This window comes from Oryctolagus cuniculus, chromosome 11 (genome assembly GCF_051225735.1).
Source record: "Oryctolagus cuniculus isolate XC-2025 breed Fujian yellow rabbit chromosome 11, ASM5122573v1, whole genome shotgun sequence".
In the NCBI taxonomy this organism is placed as follows: domain Eukaryota; kingdom Metazoa; phylum Chordata; class Mammalia; order Lagomorpha; family Leporidae; genus Oryctolagus; species Oryctolagus cuniculus.
Genome location: NC_142877.1, coordinates 34,706,722 through 34,730,489, shown reverse-complemented (window position 1 = coordinate 34,730,489; position 23,768 = coordinate 34,706,722). Strand labels below are relative to the sequence as shown.

The following is a 23,768-nucleotide window of genomic DNA, read 5'->3' as shown; positions in this document are numbered from 1 at the left end:
CAAGGCTGTGAGAGATATGATTTTCACTCTGAATTGTTAGACATGGCATAAAGTCACATATTTCTTTTTTTTTTTAATTTTTTGACAAGCAGAGTGGACAGTGAGAGAGAGAGAGACAGAGAGAAAGGTCTTCCTTTTGCCATTGGTTCACCCTCCAATGGCCAAACTGGCCAGCACGCTGCAGCCGGCGCACCGTGCTGATCCGAAGGCAGGAGCCAGGTGCTTCTCCTGGTCTCCCATGGGGTGCAGGGCCCAAGTACTTGGGCCATCCTCCACTGCACTCCCGGGCCACAGCAGAGAGCTGGCCTGGAAGAGGGGCAACCGGGACAGAATCCGGCGCCCCGACCGGAGTTTAACACTTGGCCCCTCTGCAGCTCCTCCCTCCCACTGCTGTTTACAGGTGTGTAATGAATTGGAACAACTCAAATTTTGCTTTCTGAAGCTGTATTTTTAAGTTAAGCACAAAGATATATTTTTGGTAGAACTTTTATGAAAAAATAAAATATATTCTTGTCCAAAATTAAAAAAAAAAAAAAGAACCTGGTGTGCCGGTGCCGCAGGCAGAGGATTAGCCTAGTGAGCCGCGGCGCCGGCCACATATTTCATTTTAAACAAATTTGCCTATGATTCTGATGCATGGAAATTTGATAACTGTTCACTCAGAGTCAACTCTCTGGACTAGAACCAAGGCCTTTATAGGAAATCTCTCCTGCCTCAAAGTATGCTGTTTTATACTCACAGGAGCAGCAGCCATTGGATGTGGTAGTTAGGACACAGCTTGGGACATCCATATTTCATATTAGAGTGATGGGGTTCAGGCCCTGGCTCTCTCCCTGACTCCAGTTTCCTGCTGCCGTGTCCCCTAGGAAGCACAGAGGTGATGGCTCAAGGAACGGATCCCTAAGTGATAGACCTGGATTGGATTCCTGGCTCCTAGATTTGGCCTGAGATAGCCCCAACCACTCCTGTCTGCATCTAGGAGATGAACCATTAATAGAAGATCTCTGTCTTCTATCTCTTTTTCTCTGCTCTTTAGATAAAGTAAATTTAACTTTTTTACAAATATGGAACAACTCCATGGAAAAAGGGTAACTCACATCTGAATTTTGTAGTCAAGGAACCTAACTTAGAAAGCATAGTGAGATGTCCAAGGTCACATAAGTGCTAACTATTACTCAGCCCCAAAATTGTCCGTTCTTGCTCTAAGATCCACTCCTTCTCTCATACATTTCAGGTTTATTAATGTGTGGGTCATATTCTTAAAACCAAATGAATACCCTCATTATCCTTGTTTTTTTTTTTTAATATTATATTAGTGATTCTTCTTACAAAAATGAAAGTCTGTCCCTGTCACGGGAATCATAAGTTTTCCACTATATTCTGCCAGGTATCGATGGTCAAATGGTGTTGGCTTTTGATTTTGGTGACAACTGTTGCTTTAACTCACAATAACAGTTGTGGGAAAGAAAATGCAACAGTTTCTCCTCTATTATCTCTGGACAAATTTCTTCTCGATCTTTATAGATTGAACTGGCTTTTCCAGAGTAACGGGAGCCCGTTAAATGTCCTTTTGAGAGGCAAGGGAGACTTTAGTTGGCCTCTAAGGTTTGGATGTGCTTTAAATGAGAAAGCAAGCTAAAATAAGAATAGACTTGGTTCAATAGGCAAAGAACCTGTCTTTCGCTGTTGTTGTTGTTGTTGTTATTGTTATGGGCATGTGGTGACATCTCCAAACCTCTGATCATCTCTCTGATCCTCTCTAAGTCACCATGTCTCTGCACAGCAAATAGCAATGCCATAAAAGCCATCTGAAAGAGTCCGTGGGGAGCTCCATGCTAACGGCTACACCAAATGACAAGTGAATCGTAATCTTTTATCACCTTGGCATGGCTCAGGAACAATGAACAAGACACTACGCATACACCATTGGTGAATAAGGTTGTACTTTATTTTCTATCCTTCAAATGCAAAATTAAATGATGGTTTGTAAATGCATTAGGTAATGGCTAGTGGTGTTGTTGATGATATTTTTCTTCTTGCAGAAAAAAGCCCGGTACTGATTTTCATCAGCATGCTGGTATTTCAGCAGGATAGAAGTAATTATGTACATTTGTATATTAGTGACTACACAAATGAAAGGCCTTAATTACTTGGTTGGCACATCTTCTAAGATACAATATAAAAGCAGTGAATGTTTCATTTTCTGAAATCTGCCAATCTCATTCAAAGTCCTCCACCTTGCTCTGGAGTTTAGTTTAACCTAAATCATTCAAGGGGATTTCATACAAATTGCACAAACTCTTCCTGAAGTCCATGGCCTTAAAGGTACATGTGCTTGCCTTTCAGAAAGACGGTAGAGCTCACCAAATTGGATGAAGAATTTACTGTTGCTTAAGGCCATTGACTCTTACAGCACAATTCTACAGAACTTTGTACTCTAATCCTGAGAAATCCATCTTTTCTTCATTGGGTTATAATGCTACCATTTTTTAAAAAGATTTATTTTATTTATTTGAAGACAGAGTTACAGAGAAAAGTAGAACCAGAAAGAGAGAGGTCTTCCATTCCATTGGTAAATTCCCCAAATGACCGCAACAACCAGAGCTAAGCTGATCTGAAGCCAAGAGCTTCTTCTAGGTCTCCCATGCGGGTGCAGAGCCCCAAGAACCTGGGCCATCTTCTGCTGCTTTCCCAGACCATAGCAGAGCACTGGATCAGAAGAGGAGCAGCCAGGACTCAAACCGACACCCATATGGGATGCTGGTGCTGCAGGCTGGGGCCTTAACCCACTGTGCCACAGTGCTGGCCCCAATGCCATCATTTTTATAATTGAAATATTCATAAGGATTTCTTTTTGGATTCTTCTGTTCTATTGATGTCTGCCTATTTCATATGCTGATACCAAAATGTTTTCATTTCTATTTTCTTCAGGCCAAGAAAAAAGGATGACCCCCATCATTTTTTTAAAAAAGATTTATTTTATTTATTTGAAGACAGAGTTACAGAGAGAGGTAGAGACAGAGAGGTCTATCATCCACTGGTTCACTCCCCAGATGGCCACAACGGCCAGAGCTGCACCAATCCAAAGCCAGGAGCCAGGAGCTTTCTCCTGGTCTCCCATGTGGATGCAGGGGCCCAAGGACTTGGGCTATCTTCCACTGTTATCCCAGGCCATAGCAGAGAATCGGAAGAGGAGCAGCCGGGACTAGAACCAGCGCCTATATGGGAGCGCTTCAGGCCAGGGCATTAACCCTCTGCGCCACAGTGCCAGCCCCAACCCATGATTATTTATTACTGTAAATTCTTTCCTTCTCAAGAAAGCTGGTGCCCCATTTGCCTTTTCTAGCCCTGCTTCTGTTTTTCCTCTTACCATGTCTCTAGGCACTTTCTCAGTGCCCTGTACGGGTACTTCTTCCTTTACCCACTCTTCATGTTGGTGTTGGCCTGAATTACATTTCTCTTTTTTTTTTTTTAATTTATTTATTTGAAAGTCAGTTACACAGAGAGAGAAGTAGAGGCAGAGAGAGAGAGGTCTTCACTCCTCAATTGGCTGCAATGGCCGGAGCCGCGCCGATCTGAAGCCAGGAGCCAGGAGCCAGGACCCAGGAGCCTCATCCAGGTCTCCCACGCGGGTGCAGGGGCCCAAGTGCTTGGGCCATCCTCCACTGCCTTCCCACGCCATTGCAGAGACCTGGATAGGAAGTGAAGCAGCCGGGACTTGAACTGGCACCCATATGGGATGCTGGCACTGCAGCCGGCGGCCCTACCCACTGCACCATAGCGCTGGCCTCATGCCTGAATTACATTCTTTGGCTGTTCTCATGTGACATGGTTTTCCTGGGCAATCTTCATTCTAGCTATGGTTTCAAAGGACATCCAGACTGTTATGTCTTCTACTTCCTTGTGTAGCCCCTACTGCCTAATTGACACGTCCAGTACCTAGACGTTTCTCACGTACTTCAATCCCAACACATTAAAAAAATTTAGCTCCACGTTTTCTACTCTTTGATTAACTATCTCTTTCAGCAGCACTTCCATCCATAAAGTTATCCCAGTCAAATTCGTGGAAATTATTGTAATTACTTGTCACCCTTATCACCTGCATTCATTTAGATACAACACATTTCCTTTTTTTTTAAAGATTTACTTTATTTATTTGAAAGGCACAGTTACAGAGGGAGGTAAAGACAGAGAGAAAGAGATCTTCCATCTGCTGATTCACTCCCCAAATGGCCGCAATGGCCAGAGCTGAGCTGATTTGAAGCCAGGAGCCAGGAGCTTCTTCTGGGTCTACCACATGGGTGCAGGGGCTCAAGGACTTGGGCCATCTTCCACTGCTTTCCCAAGTGCATTATCAGGGAGCTAGATCAGAAGTGGAGCAGCTGGAACTTGAGCTGCTGCCCATAGATGATGCCATCACTGCAGGCCAGGGCTTTAACCCACTGTGCCACAGAGCTGGCCCCAATACAACATCTTTCTAATCTTCTTTAATGCCTAATGTTTATATGAGGGTACTTCAAAAAGTTCATAGGAAAATGGGGTTAAAAGATAAGTTTATTTTGGTTCGAAAATTTCAAAATTCATGCTGCTTTTCATAAAATGTATTTGCATGAACTCTTTGAAGAGCCTTTGTATTTTCTTCTCCCTTCTCCTACTTCCACTACCACACGTGAGCCCTTGATTATTCTTCTCAGAGGCTATACCTGTTAGCCATCACAAAGCACACCGAACACCGGAGTAAGGGAAAGGGTTTATTGGGGAAAACCAGCAGGCTGGAGGGAAGGGGCGAAGAGGGAAAAAAGGAGAGGAGAGTGTAAGAGACTGAGGAGAGGAGCTAACGAGGAGAGAAGAGAGACGAGAGGAGGAGAAGAGAGCAGATGAGAGGAGCCAAGAGAGCAGGAGAGAAGAGCCAAGAGAGCCACGTGTTTAGGAACAGGTCCTTTTAAAACCTTGCCAGAGGGCGGGCAGGGAAGCAAGAGCAGGGAATCCCATTAGGATGGGGGTGGAGCTTGACAACCGTGGTTGGGCCATGTGGCCACCTGGCTTCCAGCATTGGCAGCGGGGGCTAGAGCCTCGGATGTAAATCGGGGTGTAGATCATGCTATAGATAAAACTGCACCATTTTCCTAACAATACCCATACTCTCCCACCTGGAATCTTGCTCTACTCCAATCCATTTTCAGTAGGATATTTTAGAGGTAAACCTACTCCATAATGAAGCTGAAATGTCAAGGCATATTATATCTTGAAGCCCTTCACCATCTAGCCTCTTCCTATTCTATTCTCATTGACTCTGTACAAGCTTACCAAATACTTCCCTTTGTGAACGCTGTCTTATGTCATTGTGTCTTTATAGTCCTGTTCCCTTAACTGGGACAATATTTCTCCAAAACTATGCCTTTACTCACCTGGCCTTCCTTAATTACTCTGAAGACTTGGCTCAAAGGCATTTCATTTTACAAGCATTTCCTCACAACCTCTCTATCCCCAGCTGGGTCAGTTGTCTTTTGTCATTGCTCTCAAACACCTATAAGCAATCCTACTCTGACACACAATTTATAATAGTGATATTTTTGTTAGCCTCCTTCACTAAATTTTGAGCTTCTGGAAGACAAGTGCTCATTTTAGGGTTACTATTGCCTACCTTAGTGGTTGATGTGTAGGACTGTGCTGCCCAACATGGGAGCCATTAGCTACATGTGACTAGACTTAAATAAAATTTGAAATTAAGTTTCTCAGTCACATTAGCTATATTTTAAGGGTTTAGCAGTCTCAACACACAAACTCACACACACATGTATTTCCATGATCACAGGAAGTGCTCAGTAAATGTTGGGGAGTTAAAAATATGTAAATTATTTGTTGATTGAAATTTTATTGAGACAACTGTAGATTCAGTTTTAAGAAATAACAATAGTTTTAAGAAATAACACAGAAAGATCAGTCTACTTTTTCTCCAGTTTTCCCGAACCTCTTGCAAAAACTATAGTATATTATAACAACCAGGATATTGACATTGATGAATTTCACTGATCTTACTTAGACATCCCTCATTTTACTTGCAGTCATTTCTGTTTAGTTCTATACAAGTATGTCACGTATGTAGGTTCATGTACTCACTGCCACAGTTAAGATACAAATAGTTCCATCAGCATAAGAATCCCTCTGTTGTTCTTTTATAACCACACCCACATCTCACTTCCTCCTTAACTCCTGGCAACCACTAATCTGTTCTGCATTTCTAAAATATTGTCATTTCAAAATGTTACATAAATGGATATATACGTTTCATAACCATTTAGGATTTTTTTCTCACTAAGCTCAATCCCCTGTGCAGTCATTCAAGTTGTTGCATGTATCACTTGTGTTTCTTTTTATCGATGAGTAGTATTGCATAGCGTGAGTATACTACAATTTCTTTAACCATTACCTACGAAAGACTATTTAGGCTTTATGACAATTTTTATAAATTTTCTATGTGAATATGAGTTTTCATTTCTCTGGGATGAATGCTTGTCTTTGTTTGGGTTCCAATAACAAAATGCTGATTGATTATAACAACAGTTGATTATAACAACAGAATTTTTTTTGCATTTTTGGAGGCTAGGAAGTCCTAGATTCAAATCCTGGCAGAGTCAGTGTCCCATGAGAGCCCCACATCCTGATCACATTCAGTCATTTTCTTAGCTCCTGTGGTGAAAGGGGAAGCAGGCTGTCGAGGGATTCAGAGACACAAATCAGTTCCTGAGCGCTCTGCCCTCATGATCTCATCAAATCCTAAACCTCACAAAGACCTCACATCCTCATCCCATCATGTTAGGAGGTAAGGGTTGAATGTAGGAATTTAACGCAACACAAGCAGTCAGTCCCTAACAGTGCTCAGGCATGCAATTTCTGGATGTAGTAGCTACATATAAAAACACACCCAACTATTTAGTGGCTGAACCACTTCACATTGCCACTAGCAACATACGAGTCATACAGTTTCTATACATGGTCACCAGAATTTGGTGTTGCCACAATTTGTTATTCCAGCCAACTGATAGGCATCTGGTGACATCACCGTGGTTTCTATTTGAATGCCCCTGATGTTTCATGACATTGAACATATTTTTGTGTGCTTATCTACCGTCTCTTTATTGTCATTATCCTATTACATGAAATGTTGTTTTTTAGCTCTTGACCGTTTTCTATTTGGATTGTTTAGTTTTTACTGTTGAGTTTGAGGTGTTTTTTGTTTTGTTTTGTTTTGTTTTTTTTTCTTGACAGCTAGAGTTACAGACAGTGAGAGAGAAAGACAGAGAGAAAGGTCTTCCTTCCGTTGGTTCACTCGATCCGAAGCCAGGAGCCAGGTACTTATCCTGGTCTCCCATGTGGGTGCAGGGGCCCAAGCGCTTGGGCCATCGTCCACTGCCCTCCCGGGCCACAACAGAGAGCCGACTGGAAGAGGGGCAGCCAGGACTAGAACCTGGTGCCCACATGGGATGCCAGCACCGCAGGTGGAGGATTAACCAAGTGAGCCACGGCTCCGGCCCCTGAGTTTGATTTTTTTTAATATCCTGCTCGTAAGTATTTTCTCCCACTCCATAGCTTGCCTATTCACCCGCCACATGAGCTTTCACAGACAATACAGTTTTAATTGTGAGGAGGATCAATTTATCCATCTTTCCTTTCATAATTCAGTTTTAGTATCATGTGTAAGAACTCTTTGCCAGACCTAGGTCTTGAAGATTTTTCTATGCTTTTTCTGAAGAGTTCCATGCTTTTATGCTTTACATTTAAGCCCATGGTCCACTTGAGGTTAATGTTTTAAATATAGTTTGAAGTTTAGGTTGAGGTGCACTTTTTTTTCTGACTTGGTTTTACTTTTACTTTGGCAAAGTATATATAATACAAAACTTAGCACTTTAACAATTTTAACTATACCTTTCAATGTATTGAGTATTTGATCCTTTTTGTAAACATTGCCATTCTCCAGTTTCAGAATTTTTAATCATTTCAAATTGAAACTCTGTACTCAATAACTTATCCATAAAATACTTACCCATTCCAAAGTCCTAAATCATTTTTCCCTGTTTTCTTCCATTTCATGTTTTCAGGCCTTATAGTTTTATGCATTTTTGAATCATTTTTTTATGTGGTGAAAGAGAAGGTCTGGCTTCATTCTTCTTCATGTGGATATCCAATTTTACAGGCATAATTTATTGAAAAAATTGTCCATTCTACAATTATGTTGGTAGCACCTCTGTGAAAAATCATTTTGTTGTAGTTGAGTGGATTATTTTCAGGCTCTCTGTTCAGTGAGTTTCCAACCTTCTGATGTTTTCTTTTTACTTATTATTTTGTAGGTTCTTTGGCTTTTTATTTTTTCTAACGTAGACAAGCACATCATCTTCAACTAGAGACAATTTTATTTATTCCTTTCCAACACAGCCTTTTTTTTTTTTTACTAATCTTAGTAGCGAATATTTCCAGTACTATGTGTAGTAAAGTCAGTGATAACATCATGCTTGCTTATTTCACACCTAAAAAAAATTCAGCATTTCACCATTAAGTTTAATGTTAGTTGGGATTTTTTGTAAATGCTTTTTATCAAGTTGAGCTATTCCCTCTCTATTGTTAATTTGCTGGGAGTTTTTATTCATGAATGTGTGTTGGATTTTATAAAATATATTTTCTACATCAACTGATGTGATCATATTATTTTTCTTTTAGAGTTTGTTATCATGGTGAATTACATTAAATGATGAAAATAAATAATTATTAAAAATGTTTTAGCTCTCATTTATACTTATGTGAACTGTGTTATTTCTATTTTTTACTTTTTTGTTGAATTTTATTGAATATTATTGTTAGTGGTGCATTAAGCCCATGATTGTGAAGTGGACTGAAATTATGTTTTTGTAAAAATGAAAAATAAAGGAAGTAAGCAGGGGAACTGAGGGAGGGAGATAAATGGGAAGGAAATATAGTTATCTTCTTAGAATTATACCTATGAAATAGATGAAATCTGTTCTCTTTATATTGATAAAAAATTTTAAAAATAAATAAACCATCCTTTTTCCAAAAAGTTAATTTATTTGAAAATCAGATTGATGGGGGGGGGGGGGGGGCAAGAGAGAGATTGATTCACTTCTCAAATGCCCACAATAGTCAATACTTGCTCAGGCTGAAGCCAGGAGCCAGGACCTCTATCCCACTTGGGTTGTAGTGACCCAAGTTATTTGAGTCATCATCTGTTGCCTCCAAGGTGTATTAACAGGAAGGTAGTTCGAACGCAGAGTAACTGAGTGGCATACTAGGCACTCTGATATGGGATGCACATGTCTCAGGCAGCAGCTTAACCCTTTGTGCCACAAAGCTGACCATGGAATTACATTAATTAACTTTTTAAAAAAGATTTATTTTATTTATTTGAAAGGCAGTTAGAGAGAGAGGAAGAAAGAAACAGAGAGAGAGTTCTCTCATCTGCTAGTTCACCGCCCAAATGGCCACAACAACCAGGCCTAGGCCTAGATCAGCTCGAAGCCAGAAGTCAGGAGCCCCTCCTGGATCTCCCATGTGGATGTCAGGGGACCAGGGATCTGGGCCATATTCCACTGCAAGGAACTGATTGGAAGTGGAGCAGCCACGACATAAACCAGGCGTCATATGGGATGCTGGAACTGCAGGCGCCACAACACCAGCCCCACTCCACATTAATTAACTCTCTATGTTAAACCAGTCCTGCATTCCTGTGATAAATCTCACTTGACTTAATATATCATCCTTTTTTTGCAATGTTAAGATTCGCGTTAATTAACTTATTAATTTTGAGGATTTTTTGCAACTAAATTAATAAACCATATCTGTTTGCAGTTATCTTTTTTCCCCTAATTAATTTGTTTGGTTTGGATATTAGTATAATATTGGCCTCATAAGAAGAGCTAGGAAGTGTTTTCTATTTTCTGGAGGAAATTATGTAAAAGCAATGTTAATTCTCGTTCTTTGGTTTGGTTGATTTCTTCAGTGAAGATACTGGACCAAGAGATTTCATTTTGGAAAAAATTTTAAAAAACTGAAATTTATTTATTTGAAAGGCAGAGAGAGAAAGGGATAGAGATAGCTCTTCCAACCTCTGGTTCACTCCCACAGTGGCCACAACACTCAGGTGGCAGGAATGCAAGTGTTTGAGTCAGTACTCGCTGGGTCAGAAGCAGAGGAGCCTGGATTTGACCAAGAACTCTTGGGAAGTAGGCATCCCAAGTGTTTGCTGAACCTACGGCACTACAACACTCACCCTGAGATATTAAATTTTGAATTCAATTTTTATCAGTGGTCTAGGACCAGTCAGGTTATATATTTCATCTTGGTTGTGTTTTTGGTAATGCGTTTTTTTTTGTTTGTTTGTTTGTTTTTAAGATTTATTTATTTAGGGGCCGGTGCTGTGGCTCAGGGAGTTAACGCCCTGGCCTGAAGCGCCGGCATCCCATATGGGGGCCAGTTCTAGTCCCGGTTGCTCCTCTTCCGATCCAGCTCTCTGCTACGGCCTGGGATAGCAATGGAAGATGGCCCAAATCCTTGGGCCCCTGCACCCATGTGGGAGACCTAGAAGAAGTTCCTGGCTCCTGGCTTCAGACTGGCACAGCTCCAGCCGTTGTGGCCATGTGGGGAGTGAACCAGCGGATGGAAGACCTCTCTCTATCTCTACCTCTCTCTGAAACTCTGACTTTCAAATAAATTTAAAAAAAAAAAAGGTTTATTTATTTATTTGAAAGTCAGAGTTACACAGAGGGAGGAGAGGCAGAGTGCGAGAGAGAGGTCTTCCAACCACTGGTTCACTCTCCAGTTAGCCACAACTGCTGGAGCTGTGCCAATCTGAAGCCAGAAGCCAGGAGCCAGGAGCCTCCTCCAGGTCTCCCACTTGGGTTCAGGGGCCAAACGACTTGGGCCATCTTCTACCGCTTTCCCAGACTATAGCAGAGAGCTAAATCAGGAGTTGAGCAGCCGGGACTAGAACCAGCACCCATATGGGATGCCTGCACGGCAGGCAGCGGCTTTCACCCACTGTGCCACAGTGCCAACCCCAGCAATGTGTGTTTTTAAGAAACTAGTCATGTCTTATACATTGTTGAATTTATGAGCACAAAATTATTTCACATAAAGTATAATTTGGGTGACTTTAGAAACTGTGCTTACATTCCCTGTTTCATTCCTGTTTCTAGTGACTTGTGACTTCTCTTTATTTTATCTAAATGAATCATTTTAATCCAGGCTTATTTTAATTGTCTATTTTCATTCCATTTCACATTCTGTAATGTTAATCTGTCATAAAAAGGAATAATATTTTGAGATATTTTAAAAAGTGACTCATTTTTAAGAATATATGCATTCATCATTAAAAATTTCAAGTAATTCCATACAACATAGAAAAGTAAATAATCCACCCTAAATCTTTCCATCAAAAATGTTACTTGGCTACTGCATTCCATAAGTCTTCTTGCAGAGAGATATAAAAATATAAGGTTATAATAATTAGAATAAGCTGATGTGCTTTTGTATATATGGCTCTTACACACATAACTTTAAAACTAAATTACATTTTAATCTTATTCAAATTAAATGGAACAAAAAGAAGTTAAATGTACCTGTGGTAATTTCTAAACTTTAGAAAAAAATGTTGGGGCTGGCGCTGTGATATAGCAGGTAAAGCCACCTGCAGTGCCGACATTCCTGTGGGCGCCAGATAGAGTCCCAGCTGCTCCACTTCTGATCCAGCTCTTTGCTATGGCCTGGGAAAGCAGTAGAAGAAGGCTCAAGTCCTTGGGTCCCTGCACCCACGTGGGAGACCCAGAAGAAGTTCCTGGCTCCTGGTGTCATATCGGCGCAGCTCTGGCCATTGCAGCCATTTGGAGAGTGAACCAGTGGATGGAAGACCTCTCTCTCTCTCTCTCTCTCTCTCTCTCTCTGCCTCTCTTTCTCTCTGTGTGTAACTCTTACTTTCAAATAAATAAATAAATCTTTTTAAAAAAAGAAAAGAAAAATGTTTTTGCAGAGCCAGAGAGTTAAATTTATTCTCATACAGATAAGGAAAATAAATCATGAAATAGCATTATGAAATTGGAGGTGGGTTCATTGTATAGCTATAGATTTTGACTTTAATAATATAATATATATAATATAATAATATATCTCTTGCTAAGGGAAATTATTGTACTTGAAACCTCTTCATGAGGCCAGCGTTGTAGTGCAAAGAGTTAAGCCTCCACCTGGGATACTGTCATCCCATGTGTGCGCCAGTTTGAATTCCAGCTGCTCCACTTCCTATCAAGATCCCTGCTAAAGCAGCAGAAGATAACCCAAGTGTTTGGGCTGCTGCACCCACGTGGGAGACCAATATAACACTCCTGACTCCTGGCTTTAGCTTAGCCCAGCCTCAGCCTTTGCGGCCATTTGGGGAGTGAACCAGTGGATGGAAGATGGAAGATCTCTCTTTTGTCCCTCTCTCACTCTCTGCCACTCTGCCTTCCAAATAAATAAAATAAATATGTCTTAAAAAATAAATCACTTGACAACTATGTTTTTACTACCTGTAGATTTTAGTGAGTTACACAGTAATATTTACATAGTCAAGGGTGATAATTTTTAAATTATGTTCTAAAAAAAATCCCAAACATAATTTTTTTAGATTTAATATTAACTATCATCATTAAGATAGCATTTGACCAGAGTTTCATCATTCATGAGATTTGTTTTTTTAATGTACCTCCTTGTAGTCTGAATTTCATGATGAAGTAAAATTTTGTCAGCGTTTATGTCTACTATAAATCCTGACTAATTGTATGTTTGAGAACAATCCACTGTTGCCTTGAAAATGCAAAGACCAGCCAGGCTGGGCAAAACATCCTTGAGTCAGCCTTTCTGCCCTCAGAACACTCCAACTGGCATGTTTGGTGCTGTGAAGAAATCTAAATGTAGCCTGATTGTCTTTTTTTTACTATGTAAATTGCCTTTTCTGTCTGGATATACCAAACATTATTTGTCTTTGAAGTTCTATGACCTCACCAGAATATATTTGAAGATTAGTTGTTCAATACTGACTTCATTTTTACACAAGGCAACTGCAGGTTTAATGTTCTTTTTGAAAAAGGTTTATTTTTATTTATTTACTCAAAAGGTAAAGTGACAGAGGGAGAGTGAGAGACACAGAACTCATCCATCTGCTGTTTCACTTCCCAAATACCCACAACAGCCACGGCTTGGCCAGGTTGAAACCAGGGGCCAGGACTTTATTCTCATCTCCTATGGGGATCCAAGTACTATGGCCATCATCTGCTGCTTTCCAGGTGCATCTGCAGAAAGCCAGACTGGAAGTGTAGCAACTAAGTCTTGAATGATCACTCTAATATAGATGCTGGCATTCCAAGTGGCAGCTTAGCACGGCTGTGCCACAATGCCAACCCTGTTATTCTATTTTTTATTTAAAACTTTTTAAAATTTTAAAAATGTATATCCCTTTATTTGAAGGTAGACAGATAGAGAGACAGATACAAACCAAGAGAGAGATCATCTATCTGCTTGTTCACTCCCCAAATGCCTACAGTAGCTGCTGCTGAGCCAGGCCAAGTCCAGGAGCTTGGAATCAATCTGGTTCTCTCACATGTGTTGCAGGAAACCAACTATTTGAGCTATCATCTGCCGCCTCCCAGGGCACACATTAGTAGGAGGAGGGACACAAACCTAGGTTCTCGCATATGGGATTTGGCTAATTTCAAGCTACTAATGTTAGGTTACTGAAAATGCAGTTAGGAAGAGATAGGCATGCCCAATCAGGTCTTGTAAACTGGTGCAAGCCAGATCCAGCACACTGGTCCTATTTGTGGTAGATCTCTGTCTTCCATATAGTAGTCCTAGAATTCACTTCATATTTTGTTAGTAGTTAAGTACTTATCACTGTGTCTTCAGTTGTGTCTTTTTCCCATTCTTTTATCTTAAAATATTTTTAAAATTATTTGAAGGGAAGAGAGAGGCAAAGGAAGATAGAGAGAGATAGGGACAGAGACATAAAGAGAGAACTCACCTCTACTGGTTCACTCCCCAAATGTCTGCAAAGGCTAAGAGCCAAAGCCAGGGCTGAAAATGCAATCCAGGTCTCCCACAAGGGTGGCAGGGAATCAACCACTTAAGTCAACATTTTTATCTCCTGGGACAGGTATTAGCAGGAAACTGGACTGACGAGCCCCTGCCAGGAATTGAACCCAGGCACTCAGATGTGGGAAGCCAGCACGTTAAGTGTCCTAACCATGAGACCAAACACCTTCCCCTATTCTTTGATCTTCTGAGTGGTTTAATGACTTCCATTTTTTTCCTCCAACTCTGTCAGTTTCTCATCATCTTGGTGTTATTGTTTCTTCTTTAAATCCTCCTGTTTCTTTCATGGTGATTAAAAATGAGTAGATTATCCTATCTTTAAGTTCTTTGAAACTTGGAGATAATATTTGCTTGAACTTTTCTTCTGTTTCTGGGGGAAATTCTTCAGAGGCAGATTCTTCATTCATTTATTTTACAGATGTATTTATTTATTTGAAAGGCAGAGTTACACAGAGAAAGGAGAGGCAGAGAGAGAGAGGTCTTCCATTCCGGTGGTTCACTCCCCAATTGGCCTCAACAGCCAGAGCTGCACTGATCCGAAGCCGGGAGCCAGGAGCTTCCTCTGGGTCTTCCACGTGGGTTCAGGGGCCCAAGGACTTGGGCCATCTTCTACTGCTTTCCCAGGCCATAGCAGAGAGCTGGATCGGAAGTGGAGCAGCCAGGTCTCAAACCAGCGCCCATATGGGATGCCGGTGCTTCAGGCCAGGGCATTAACCCACTGCACCACAGCTTTTTGTTTATGATTCTTGCAAGGTTAATTTCCTCCCCCATCATCATTATCTTAGTGAATGCCCGGTTCCTTTCTAGAGTCCATGCTGGTTCCATTATACCTGGGACTCATCTTTCAGGAATTCCAGTTCCTTACTACTGAGTAGCATGGATAGGAATGCAGAGAATGAGCTGGGGGTAGTCTGATCCTGGATTCCATTGGCTGTCTTGACAGCCCTCACCTCTAATATACTAATTCACTATCCTTAGGTACATCTTTTCAGTTTTTGATGTTAACAAGTTTGGTTGAGAATAGTTTCTCATGAAATATTGATGAGTTGATAGCTTTATTTTCTTGAAAAACACACTTCTAATTATTATCTCAAAGCAGTTTCCTCCATCTCAAAATACAAATAGATTTTGCCAGTAGAGAAAAGCATGCCTTAAATGATAGAGGATGAATCTGTGAATATATGCCAGTTCCATAAATCATAATTAAACAACACTCACATATAAACATAGATACTCAGATGCCAAAGTAGGGAATATACTATCAGTTACAGATAACAGATTATTTCCCAACTTTTAATTCTCTGAGTCAGAGGAAAAGTCTATTACTTATTTTAAAATAAACTTTTAAATCCCTCGGACAATTCAGTAGACTACTACTATGTGTATTCAAAATTGTATTCAATGCATGCATGCATTAATGTGATGGGCAAAGGAATGTTTTGCTCAGATCCTCCCTAAGTGAATGACTCATGCCAGTTATAAGGACTATGTCTGACAGTCACCCCCTTCAGGAACTGCCATAGCTTTAGAGAGCTGCCTGTCTTGAGTTCATGCCCCTTCCAGGAGTAATGGTCAGTGGGGGAAGAGAAAGCACTGAGTATGTCAGAGCAATTGAGGGCAATTCTGAAGGGTCACCCAAGCATCCTGAGGGGCTAGCCCAAACTGTCACAGCCTGAATCACATCTTAGTTTCTACCTCTGTCCATTCCAGATTGTGGGTGATTTCTCACCCACAGGTGTTGGTCACTAATCAACAGTGTCAAGAAAGGATATTATATACAAAGAAAACCTTTAGTCCTTTTTGTAATTCAGTATTTCTAGAAATAATATTAGTTTTCATCTGTAATTTTTACTTTGCATACTTCCAAAATGAACCATAGTCCTCACACTGAATCAGTAGTAACAACTGCACAAATGTCACCTTTATCACTATTGAAGTGATTAAAGTTCAGTATTTCAAATCACAATTTTAACTGATACCAACCAATCATAAATAGACCACAGTGCAGTACTTTCTGTTTTTTTGCATCAGTGTGAGCACACATACAAAGAAGTAAAAGTAGAAGCTATTTATGCAAATAATTATAGGTGTATCAGTGAGGATGGTGGGGGGCAGTGTTTTCAGGACTATATATGCAGCTTTGAAAGAGTAGAGATGAGTTTAAAGAATCCTACCCTTTAAATGGAAAATCAGAATATGACAGACCTGGACATATTTCTTCTTTACATATACAAATGTTAGAGAAGAAAAGTAATCATTCATTCATCCTGTGGTTCCAGTTTCCAGATGGCAGCTACTATATTGAGGGTACTGAGAAAACAGAGAACAAGCAAAGGGGAAATGATAAATATGCTGCTAACTAGACATCTGTCTAAAGTGATTGAGTATAATGGGATCCTAAGAGATATAGATCCTTATTTTGTAAACTGCTCTCCAGTTATGGGATCAGATACCATACGTACCTGCTCATAAGTTGGAGTGGCGGAGGACAGGCAAGGGTGTGAGTTCTTAATTTCCAAGGCTAAAAGCTCACAACTAGTTTGTAACTTTCTCTCACGTTAGAGGGAGCAGCAAGCATTGTTGATAATTCCAGGTGTTTCCAAGTATTTGGGAGGGGAGTGGGCAACTGGGGGATTTAAGATGAACCACAAGGTCAGCCCCAACATCACTTAGCAAAAAGGCCTGTCATCTCTTAGACCAAAACACCCTTCAATCACCATCATCTGTTGGGCTTCCTATTGGTCAAGCCCAGCTTGGCATTACACCTTATGAGAAATTGACATCCCCACACTCCAGGAAAAGCAGGGGACAGCCAAGCCAGACTGGCTCAGATTTGAGTGGAGCAGTTACACTTGCAACCAGTTTGCTAGCCCATTAGTAAAGTGAGGGTGAAGAGATGCCAGAACCACCTCTCTGGTAGGCACAAGATTCTAAATCAGAAAGTAGCCAATTTGGGTTGGGCAGTCAATGCCTGGCCCTGCATAGAATCCTTTCAGGATAGCTGTGGCACCCTCAAGGACACACTTTCCCTTGGGTCTCCAAGCCATCTGAAGGCAGAAAGGGTTTCTGTGGACACCAGAGGCCATGGAATATTATGGGAAACATTTCTCTGTAGAGAAAAATATTATTACCTCAGATCTTTGTCTCACATGGAAGAAAAATTTCCAAGTGGACAAGCAGAGATTTAAAAAAAAAAGATTTTATTTATTTATTTGAGAGGTAGGGTTACAGACAGTGAGAGGGAGAGACAGAAAGAAAGGTCTTCCTTCCGTTGGTTCACTCCCCAGATGGCCACAGCAGCCAGAGCTGCGCCAATCCAAAGCCAGGAGCCAGGTGCTTCTTCCTGGTCTCCCATGCAGGTGCAGGGCCCAAGGACTTGGGCCATCCTCCACTGCTTTCCCAGGCCATAGCAGAGAGCTGGATGGAAAGAGGGGCAGCTGGGACTCGAATAGGCGCCCACATGGGATGCTGGCACCATAGGTGGAGGATCAACCTACTGTTCCACAGAGCCCGCCCCAAGCAGAGAGATTTAAAAGCAAGATGTATTAGAGTTAAAAGACCTCCAGCCAGAGTGGCATGGAGGGGGATCCAAGAAAGGAAAAAACTCGAAGTGGTCCGTGGCAGTTGAGTTTTTAAGCTCATTTTTTTGGGGGGGGAGGAGAGGGAAACTTGGCAATCAGATTGACATACAGTTACAAGGTGGGGACAAAACCTTTTTTGCAATCCTTTACCCTGTCTGGCTTGCTCCTGATAAAACAAAAGAGCCATCACAAGGGTGGGGTACTTAATTTATTTTACAGTAAACTGGGAGCTCAGAAGGGTGGAGTCCCCACTCCCTTGCTAGTCTCATGATAAGACTGGAAGCTCCCAAGGAGTGGGCAGGCTTGAACTTCTGACCTTGCTAAGGATAACTTTCCTGGGGAACGTTTTCCAGCCTCAGTTTCCAGGCTGCCTATAGAACCATCTGACTCCTCACAGCTAGACCCACGGAGGCACTGGCCAGTCACAGGCTGGGTGCTCTGGATCCTGGTTACTGCAGAGCGCTGGGAGGATCAGCGGACCCACCCCACCTGCGAAGTCGTTGGGCTTGCAGAGTTTCGGGCCCCAGCCAATTGAATGCGAATCTGCATTGTAAGTCACAGGCACACGAAAGTTGGAGAAGCCCTGGTCCAGGTGGTGGCAAAGAGGCCAGCATACAGATGAGCCTCTCAGCTCGCCCCCCCCCCACCCCTCATCTCCACAGGCCTCCAAAGCTCCGCTCCGCCCTGCAACGGACCTGCCCAACATTTCTGCAAACCCCCAGTGTGTGCGGAGGGGCGTGCAGGAGTTCCCCTAGCCGAGGAAAGCCGACGGAAAGTAGGATGGGATCGGCTGCTTTCTACAGCTCTCCAGTGTAGACACTCCCCCCTCCCCCCATCTATGCCCTCCCCCCCCCTCCACCCTCCCCACCCCCAGCAGCGGCCGCGGCCTGCCCCCAGCCGGCTGCCGCGAAAACCCGGAACAGCTGCTTGCGCTCGTGGACAGTCCTCTCAGGGCGAAGCCCGACAGCTGGGCATGCTCAGTAGCTGGCGGAGGTTTGGGTGGAGAGTAGAAAGCTTTGGCTCTGCCTCCCACCCCCTCCCTCCGGCCCCCGCCCCCCTTGCCCCTACCCAGCCCGTAGTAGTTCCCCAGCGTGCGCCCGGAGAGACCGGGAACATGGCGCTCGGAGCGATGGAGCAGCTGAGGAGACGCGGCTGAGGCACCGCCGCTTCGCTGACAGACAAGCGCCAGGTAGGCGAGCGCGTCTGGCGGGGCTGCTCGGGTGGAGAACGGCGCGAGGAGGGGCGCCGGCGGGGATGCGCACGGCTGGTACCCAGGGCATCCTGCCTTGTCGGGGAAAGGATGCGAAGCGGACTCTGACAGCGCGATTGTGCATCTCCCAGAAGATGCCAAAGGCTGGGGACCGGCTGCCTGGATGGAGGGGAGGGATCCGGGGACCGCCCACTCCCCAACCCCCAGCCCATGCGCTACTACCCAGCCTGGGCTCTCCACGGGTCAAATAAAGGGTAGTTCCTCTCTGCCGGGCGGGAGGGCGTGCGGGAGAAGCCGGGAGACCAACCCTGGGAGCGCGCTGGTACCCCAAACCGCTAGCCAGCCCCGCACCGGTTCTTTGTGTAGACAGCGGCTGGGTTTGCCAGGGCGCCTGCTTCTCCCAGAGAGCGCTGGTCAGAGCGCCAGGGCAGGGTTCCCATATGGTGTTTGTCTTTGGGCAGGTGTGGACTGGAAGATGCAATAGCTGAGCCTGTGTGGGGCTGTGTTTCTCTTTGTTATTTGCCTTGGTGTGCCTGCGCGCGTGGTGGGTTGTAATGGAGACAGACAACTTCTTCTGTGGGCACCAGTGCGGGCAGAGTGAGGAAGAGGATCTCGGTTCCAAACTCTTGTGAAAATTGTATGCCGTGTCAGCTTCCTGGAGGGTGAACTTGAAAAGTCTGGGGACCCTCTGTGCCCAGTTTGGAGGAGAAGTGTTCGCTCTTCCTCAAACCATGTGTGTGTGTGCTCCGGAGCTTTTAGCACGAGATGTGAGTTAATTCGTCAGCATCAGATGCTAATTATTTGAAGCATCAGCGCCAAGGCCAGAGTCATGAAGAAAAAGAGAAATTGACACAAAGCCAGTAAAGTGTCATCCTTAATAGCTGATGACAGCTTGGAAAGCGGGATATACTTTTGGGGCAATCAGGAAACGTGACATTCCACAGGGTTCTACCAAAACCCAGCCAGAGTCTTAGGTACCTCACAGGATCTCTCCGCCCGTGCTTTGCTCTTCCCGGGTTGAGTGGCGTGCACTCTGTCTTACCTGAGTCCCGATGGACCCGATGCTCTCCAGGAGCTCCGTCTACAGTAGGAATCTTTCACAGTGGCACTGGCAGAACAGCTCCACCACGCATATTTGTACATCAGTTCTGTTCAGCAGCACAACTCACTGCGTTGGGGTGCAAAGGTAAATTTAAGTCATGCTTTATTTTTTGCTTTATAATATAAAGAGTAGACATCTGTGAATATGAAGTTTGGAGACACTTCCCTCCACCCTTTTTTTTATGATCTTGTTAGGTGGGAAGAGTCAGTTTAATCAGAATGAAATGGGGGCTGCTTGAGGAAAAGGCATTTCAATTAAAGCCATTAACGTCCAATCTGATGGGTACTACTTGGAGTTGGGATAAATATATGCAAACCAGAAATGCTGCTAATACAAGCAGGGGAATGTGCTTCGAGGCCATTGCTTGCATTGGCCAGTGTTCCTCTGTGATTGAGTAGATTGTACTCAGTCTCTGCAACTTGTTATTTTGTGAGTTTTAAATGCAGGTACTCCCTCTCCTTCACTTTATCAGAGCTTACTGAAACACTGTCAGCTGAGAAGCAGGGGTTCCAGGTTATGGTATCGTGTTCTTTTTAAAAGATACTTATTTGAGAGGTGGAATTACAGACAGAGAGAAAGGTCTTCCATCCGCTGGTTCACTCCCCAGATGGCTGCAGTGGCCAGAGCTGAGCTGATCCGAAGTCAGGAGCTTCTTCCAGGTCTCCCATGCAGGTGCAGGAGCTCAAACACTTGGGCCATCTTCCATTGCTTTCCCAGGCAATAAGCAGAGAGCTGCATTGGAAGAGGAGCAGCCAGGACATCCATATGGGATGCTGGCACCAGAGGCAGAGGCTTAGTCTACTAGGCCACAATAGATATAGTCTTGGTTGATAACACAGAGCTGACTTTGCCCCGGCCTCTTTCAAGTTTAGATTTGTGGTCGTGGGAAAGCTGTTTAACTTTCCCAAGCCTCAATTTTCTCATCTGTGAAACAGGCTTAGGAATAGTAGGACGTACTAAATGAGTAGGTATGAAGATTACTTATAAACCACCATAAAAATAGTGATGACCATTAAGAGAAAAGACTTGTATGTTTATTGAACCCCCATTCTGTGCCCTGTATTAAACAAGGTTGTTTCAAACAGGTGATTTCATGTAAATCTTTGCAACCGTTTTACTTCCTAGGGCTTCCATAGCAAACAACCGCACACTTGGCAGCTAAGAACCACAGAAACTGACCCTGTCCCAGTTCTGGAGGCTGGAAGTCCAAAAGCAGAGTCCACAGGACCTCGCTCCCTCCAAGGTCCTAACAGGGGATCTTCCTTTGCCACTTTCAGATTCTGGCAGCCCCAGGTGTTCTTGGATATAACTTCAGTCTCTGCCACTGTCTTCATGGGGCACATTCTTTCTGTGTGTCCTTGGGTAAAAAACAATTCATCTTCATGTAAGGACATCATTCATATGAATTTAGGATGCACTCTAAATTAATATGACCTCCTTGTGATTAATTCTATGAGTAACTGATTCCCAAACAAGGTCTTATTCACAGCTTCTGGGTACACATGAATGTTAGGGAGACGCTTCTAAGGCCGTTACAGCAACATAGACTGAAGAATTGTGTGTAATCACAACACAAGATGATGTCAACATAAGAGCAGAATATAAAGATAGAATAACGTGAGTTTAGAAAAAACTGAAGGATGTTAAAACAATCTATCCAAGGTTTTATATCCCCAACTATGTTAGAGAAAACAGTATTCAAAAGTACCTCATTTATACAATGGTACTTCAGAAAACGTTTGTCAAAAAATGGCATTAAAAGACTTTTTTTGGTGAACAATTTTGAAATTTGTGCATAGAAATGTGTCCAAATGTTCAGAGTATTCTGAATCTGCTCCTGATTCTAGTTTCCTGCTAATGTGGACCCTGGGTGGCAGAAAATGATGGTTCAAATACTTGCATCCCTGCCATCCATGTGGGTGATTTGGATGGAGTTATCAGCTCCCAATTTTGATCTGGCCCAGCCCTATCCATGGCAGGCATTTGGGGAGGGGATCAGTGGATCAGAGCTCTCCCTCTTTTCTCTTTTTACTTCTCTCTCTGTCAAATAAAAATATGCTCATGGGAAATGCATATTATGGGAATTATACTTGGGTTTCAAAAAACTTTTGCTCTGAAATAAACAGCCTTTAATGATACTTTTCCATTAACTTTTTGAAGTGCCCTCATGCATATCACTTATCTGGAAACCAAGACAATGTAGTACCAGGTCTTCTAGAGGCTTCTCAAAATGTAATCTTTCCAAACTGATTTCTGGAAGTTGCTGCTGCCTTGTTTTGCTACACTATTAACACTTGGAAAAGCAAACCAAAACAATAACAGCAACAAATATATCCTTACACTTTCTAGTCTTTGCTGATATCTTTTCATGTTAACATAATATTAATACAAAGAACAGATTCAATGTAATTCATAGACACAATTCTGAGAACATAAGGATATTCCCTTCCTCCCTCCCACCTTTCCTTTCTTCCTTCCTTCCTTAGTTCTTGAGATAACATATTTTTAATTAACATTATCCTGATGAATAACACACTGCCCATGAAATCACCCTAGCCAGAAATCCAAGAACTATCTTTGACACTCCATTTCTTCTCCACATCCCAAACTCACATGGTCATATAAACTCTGTCTCCTACTGATAGCTCTAAGTGTGTCTTGCTAGATTCTTCTTCCCATCCTTCTTATCACCATCAAACTTCAAGTCATCATCTGCCACGAGGACCACTAGTGTCCCTTTCTAAGGAGATCCCTGGTGCCTTGCTTGGAGCCTCCAACTCTTCACCAAGAGCAGATAGGATCATATCAATTTCCTGTGTAAAATGCCACTCATACAACTAAGACAATTTCCAGAGACTCCCAGAGGCTTGGACACTGAGCCAGCCACATCTTGGATATGTCTCTTTACTTTCCTCCTGTGTCATTTACCTCAGTTTGCAATTTCATATTTGTCTGACCATTTAATGTCTGCAAGTTCTGTGCTGGCCAGATTTTTATGTTACATGCAGAAGATGCTCAATAAATGGTGAATGAGTGGAGGAGTAAATTCTTTGCCTCATAGCATTTTTCTGTGCCAATTTAAAGGTCTGATTTTTAGAAGGTTTTTTTTTCCCTTTTAACTAACTTGGATAAAAAGAACGATTTAGAACCTCATTCTGACTTCAAAAGAGGAGTATTCTTGGCTTTAACAAATACATCTTCTATGAATTGGTTTTAGGCTATAAGTTAAGAATTGAATCAAAATATTTTCTGGCTACTGAGGTTTTTGTGACTATATATCAGTGAGTCAATAAATAATCTTCAAATATGTTTTACATTTTTGTTTGTTTGCTAGGGCCAATAAAGACAATGATAAACTAAGCTTTTACCCTTCTAGAAATTAATAGTAGTAATAATATCATGTATTACAATGGACATTATGTATAATAATGAATAACAGTAATTTATTGAGTTTCTGTGTGCCTGATTTTCTTCAGTCCCTATTCATAATTGTCACAATAGGCCTATTGTTTCCAAATAATTTGGACTCCTACATTTATCAGAAGTTCAATAAATGTTTGATGAATTAGTAATTAGTAGGTCCTATTATTTGTGGGGAAAAGAATCTACTCATGTACATGAGTAGAAGAGCATGTAATTTCTTTCTGAAAATATCTGAGTGGGCCGTAGTCTATTTCACTGTTTTTAATCATTTATCCATATATGTATTAAAAAGACAGAGAGAGGCAGAAAGAAAGATCTTCCA

General features: G+C 42.4%; 1 protein-coding gene and 1 pseudogene across 2 annotated transcripts in view; one reads left to right on the top strand and one right to left on the bottom strand.

Annotated features, from left to right (window-relative positions):
- Window positions 1-19,133, bottom strand: part of LOC127491107 (actin-related protein 2/3 complex subunit 1A-like) — a 91,719-nt pseudogene extending 72,586 nt beyond the window's left edge.
- The window catches only part of PAK5 (p21 (RAC1) activated kinase 5), a 302,315-nt gene continuing 297,163 nt past the window's right edge, over window positions 18,617-23,768 (top strand). The window contains exon 1 of one of the 2 annotated variants that reach the window (XM_089307306.1): window positions 18,617-18,900. The gene's annotated coding sequence lies outside the window, so the exon portion shown is untranslated. The remainder of the gene's footprint in view (window positions 18,901-23,768) is intronic. The other variant, XM_002710976.6, reaches the window with a different exon arrangement.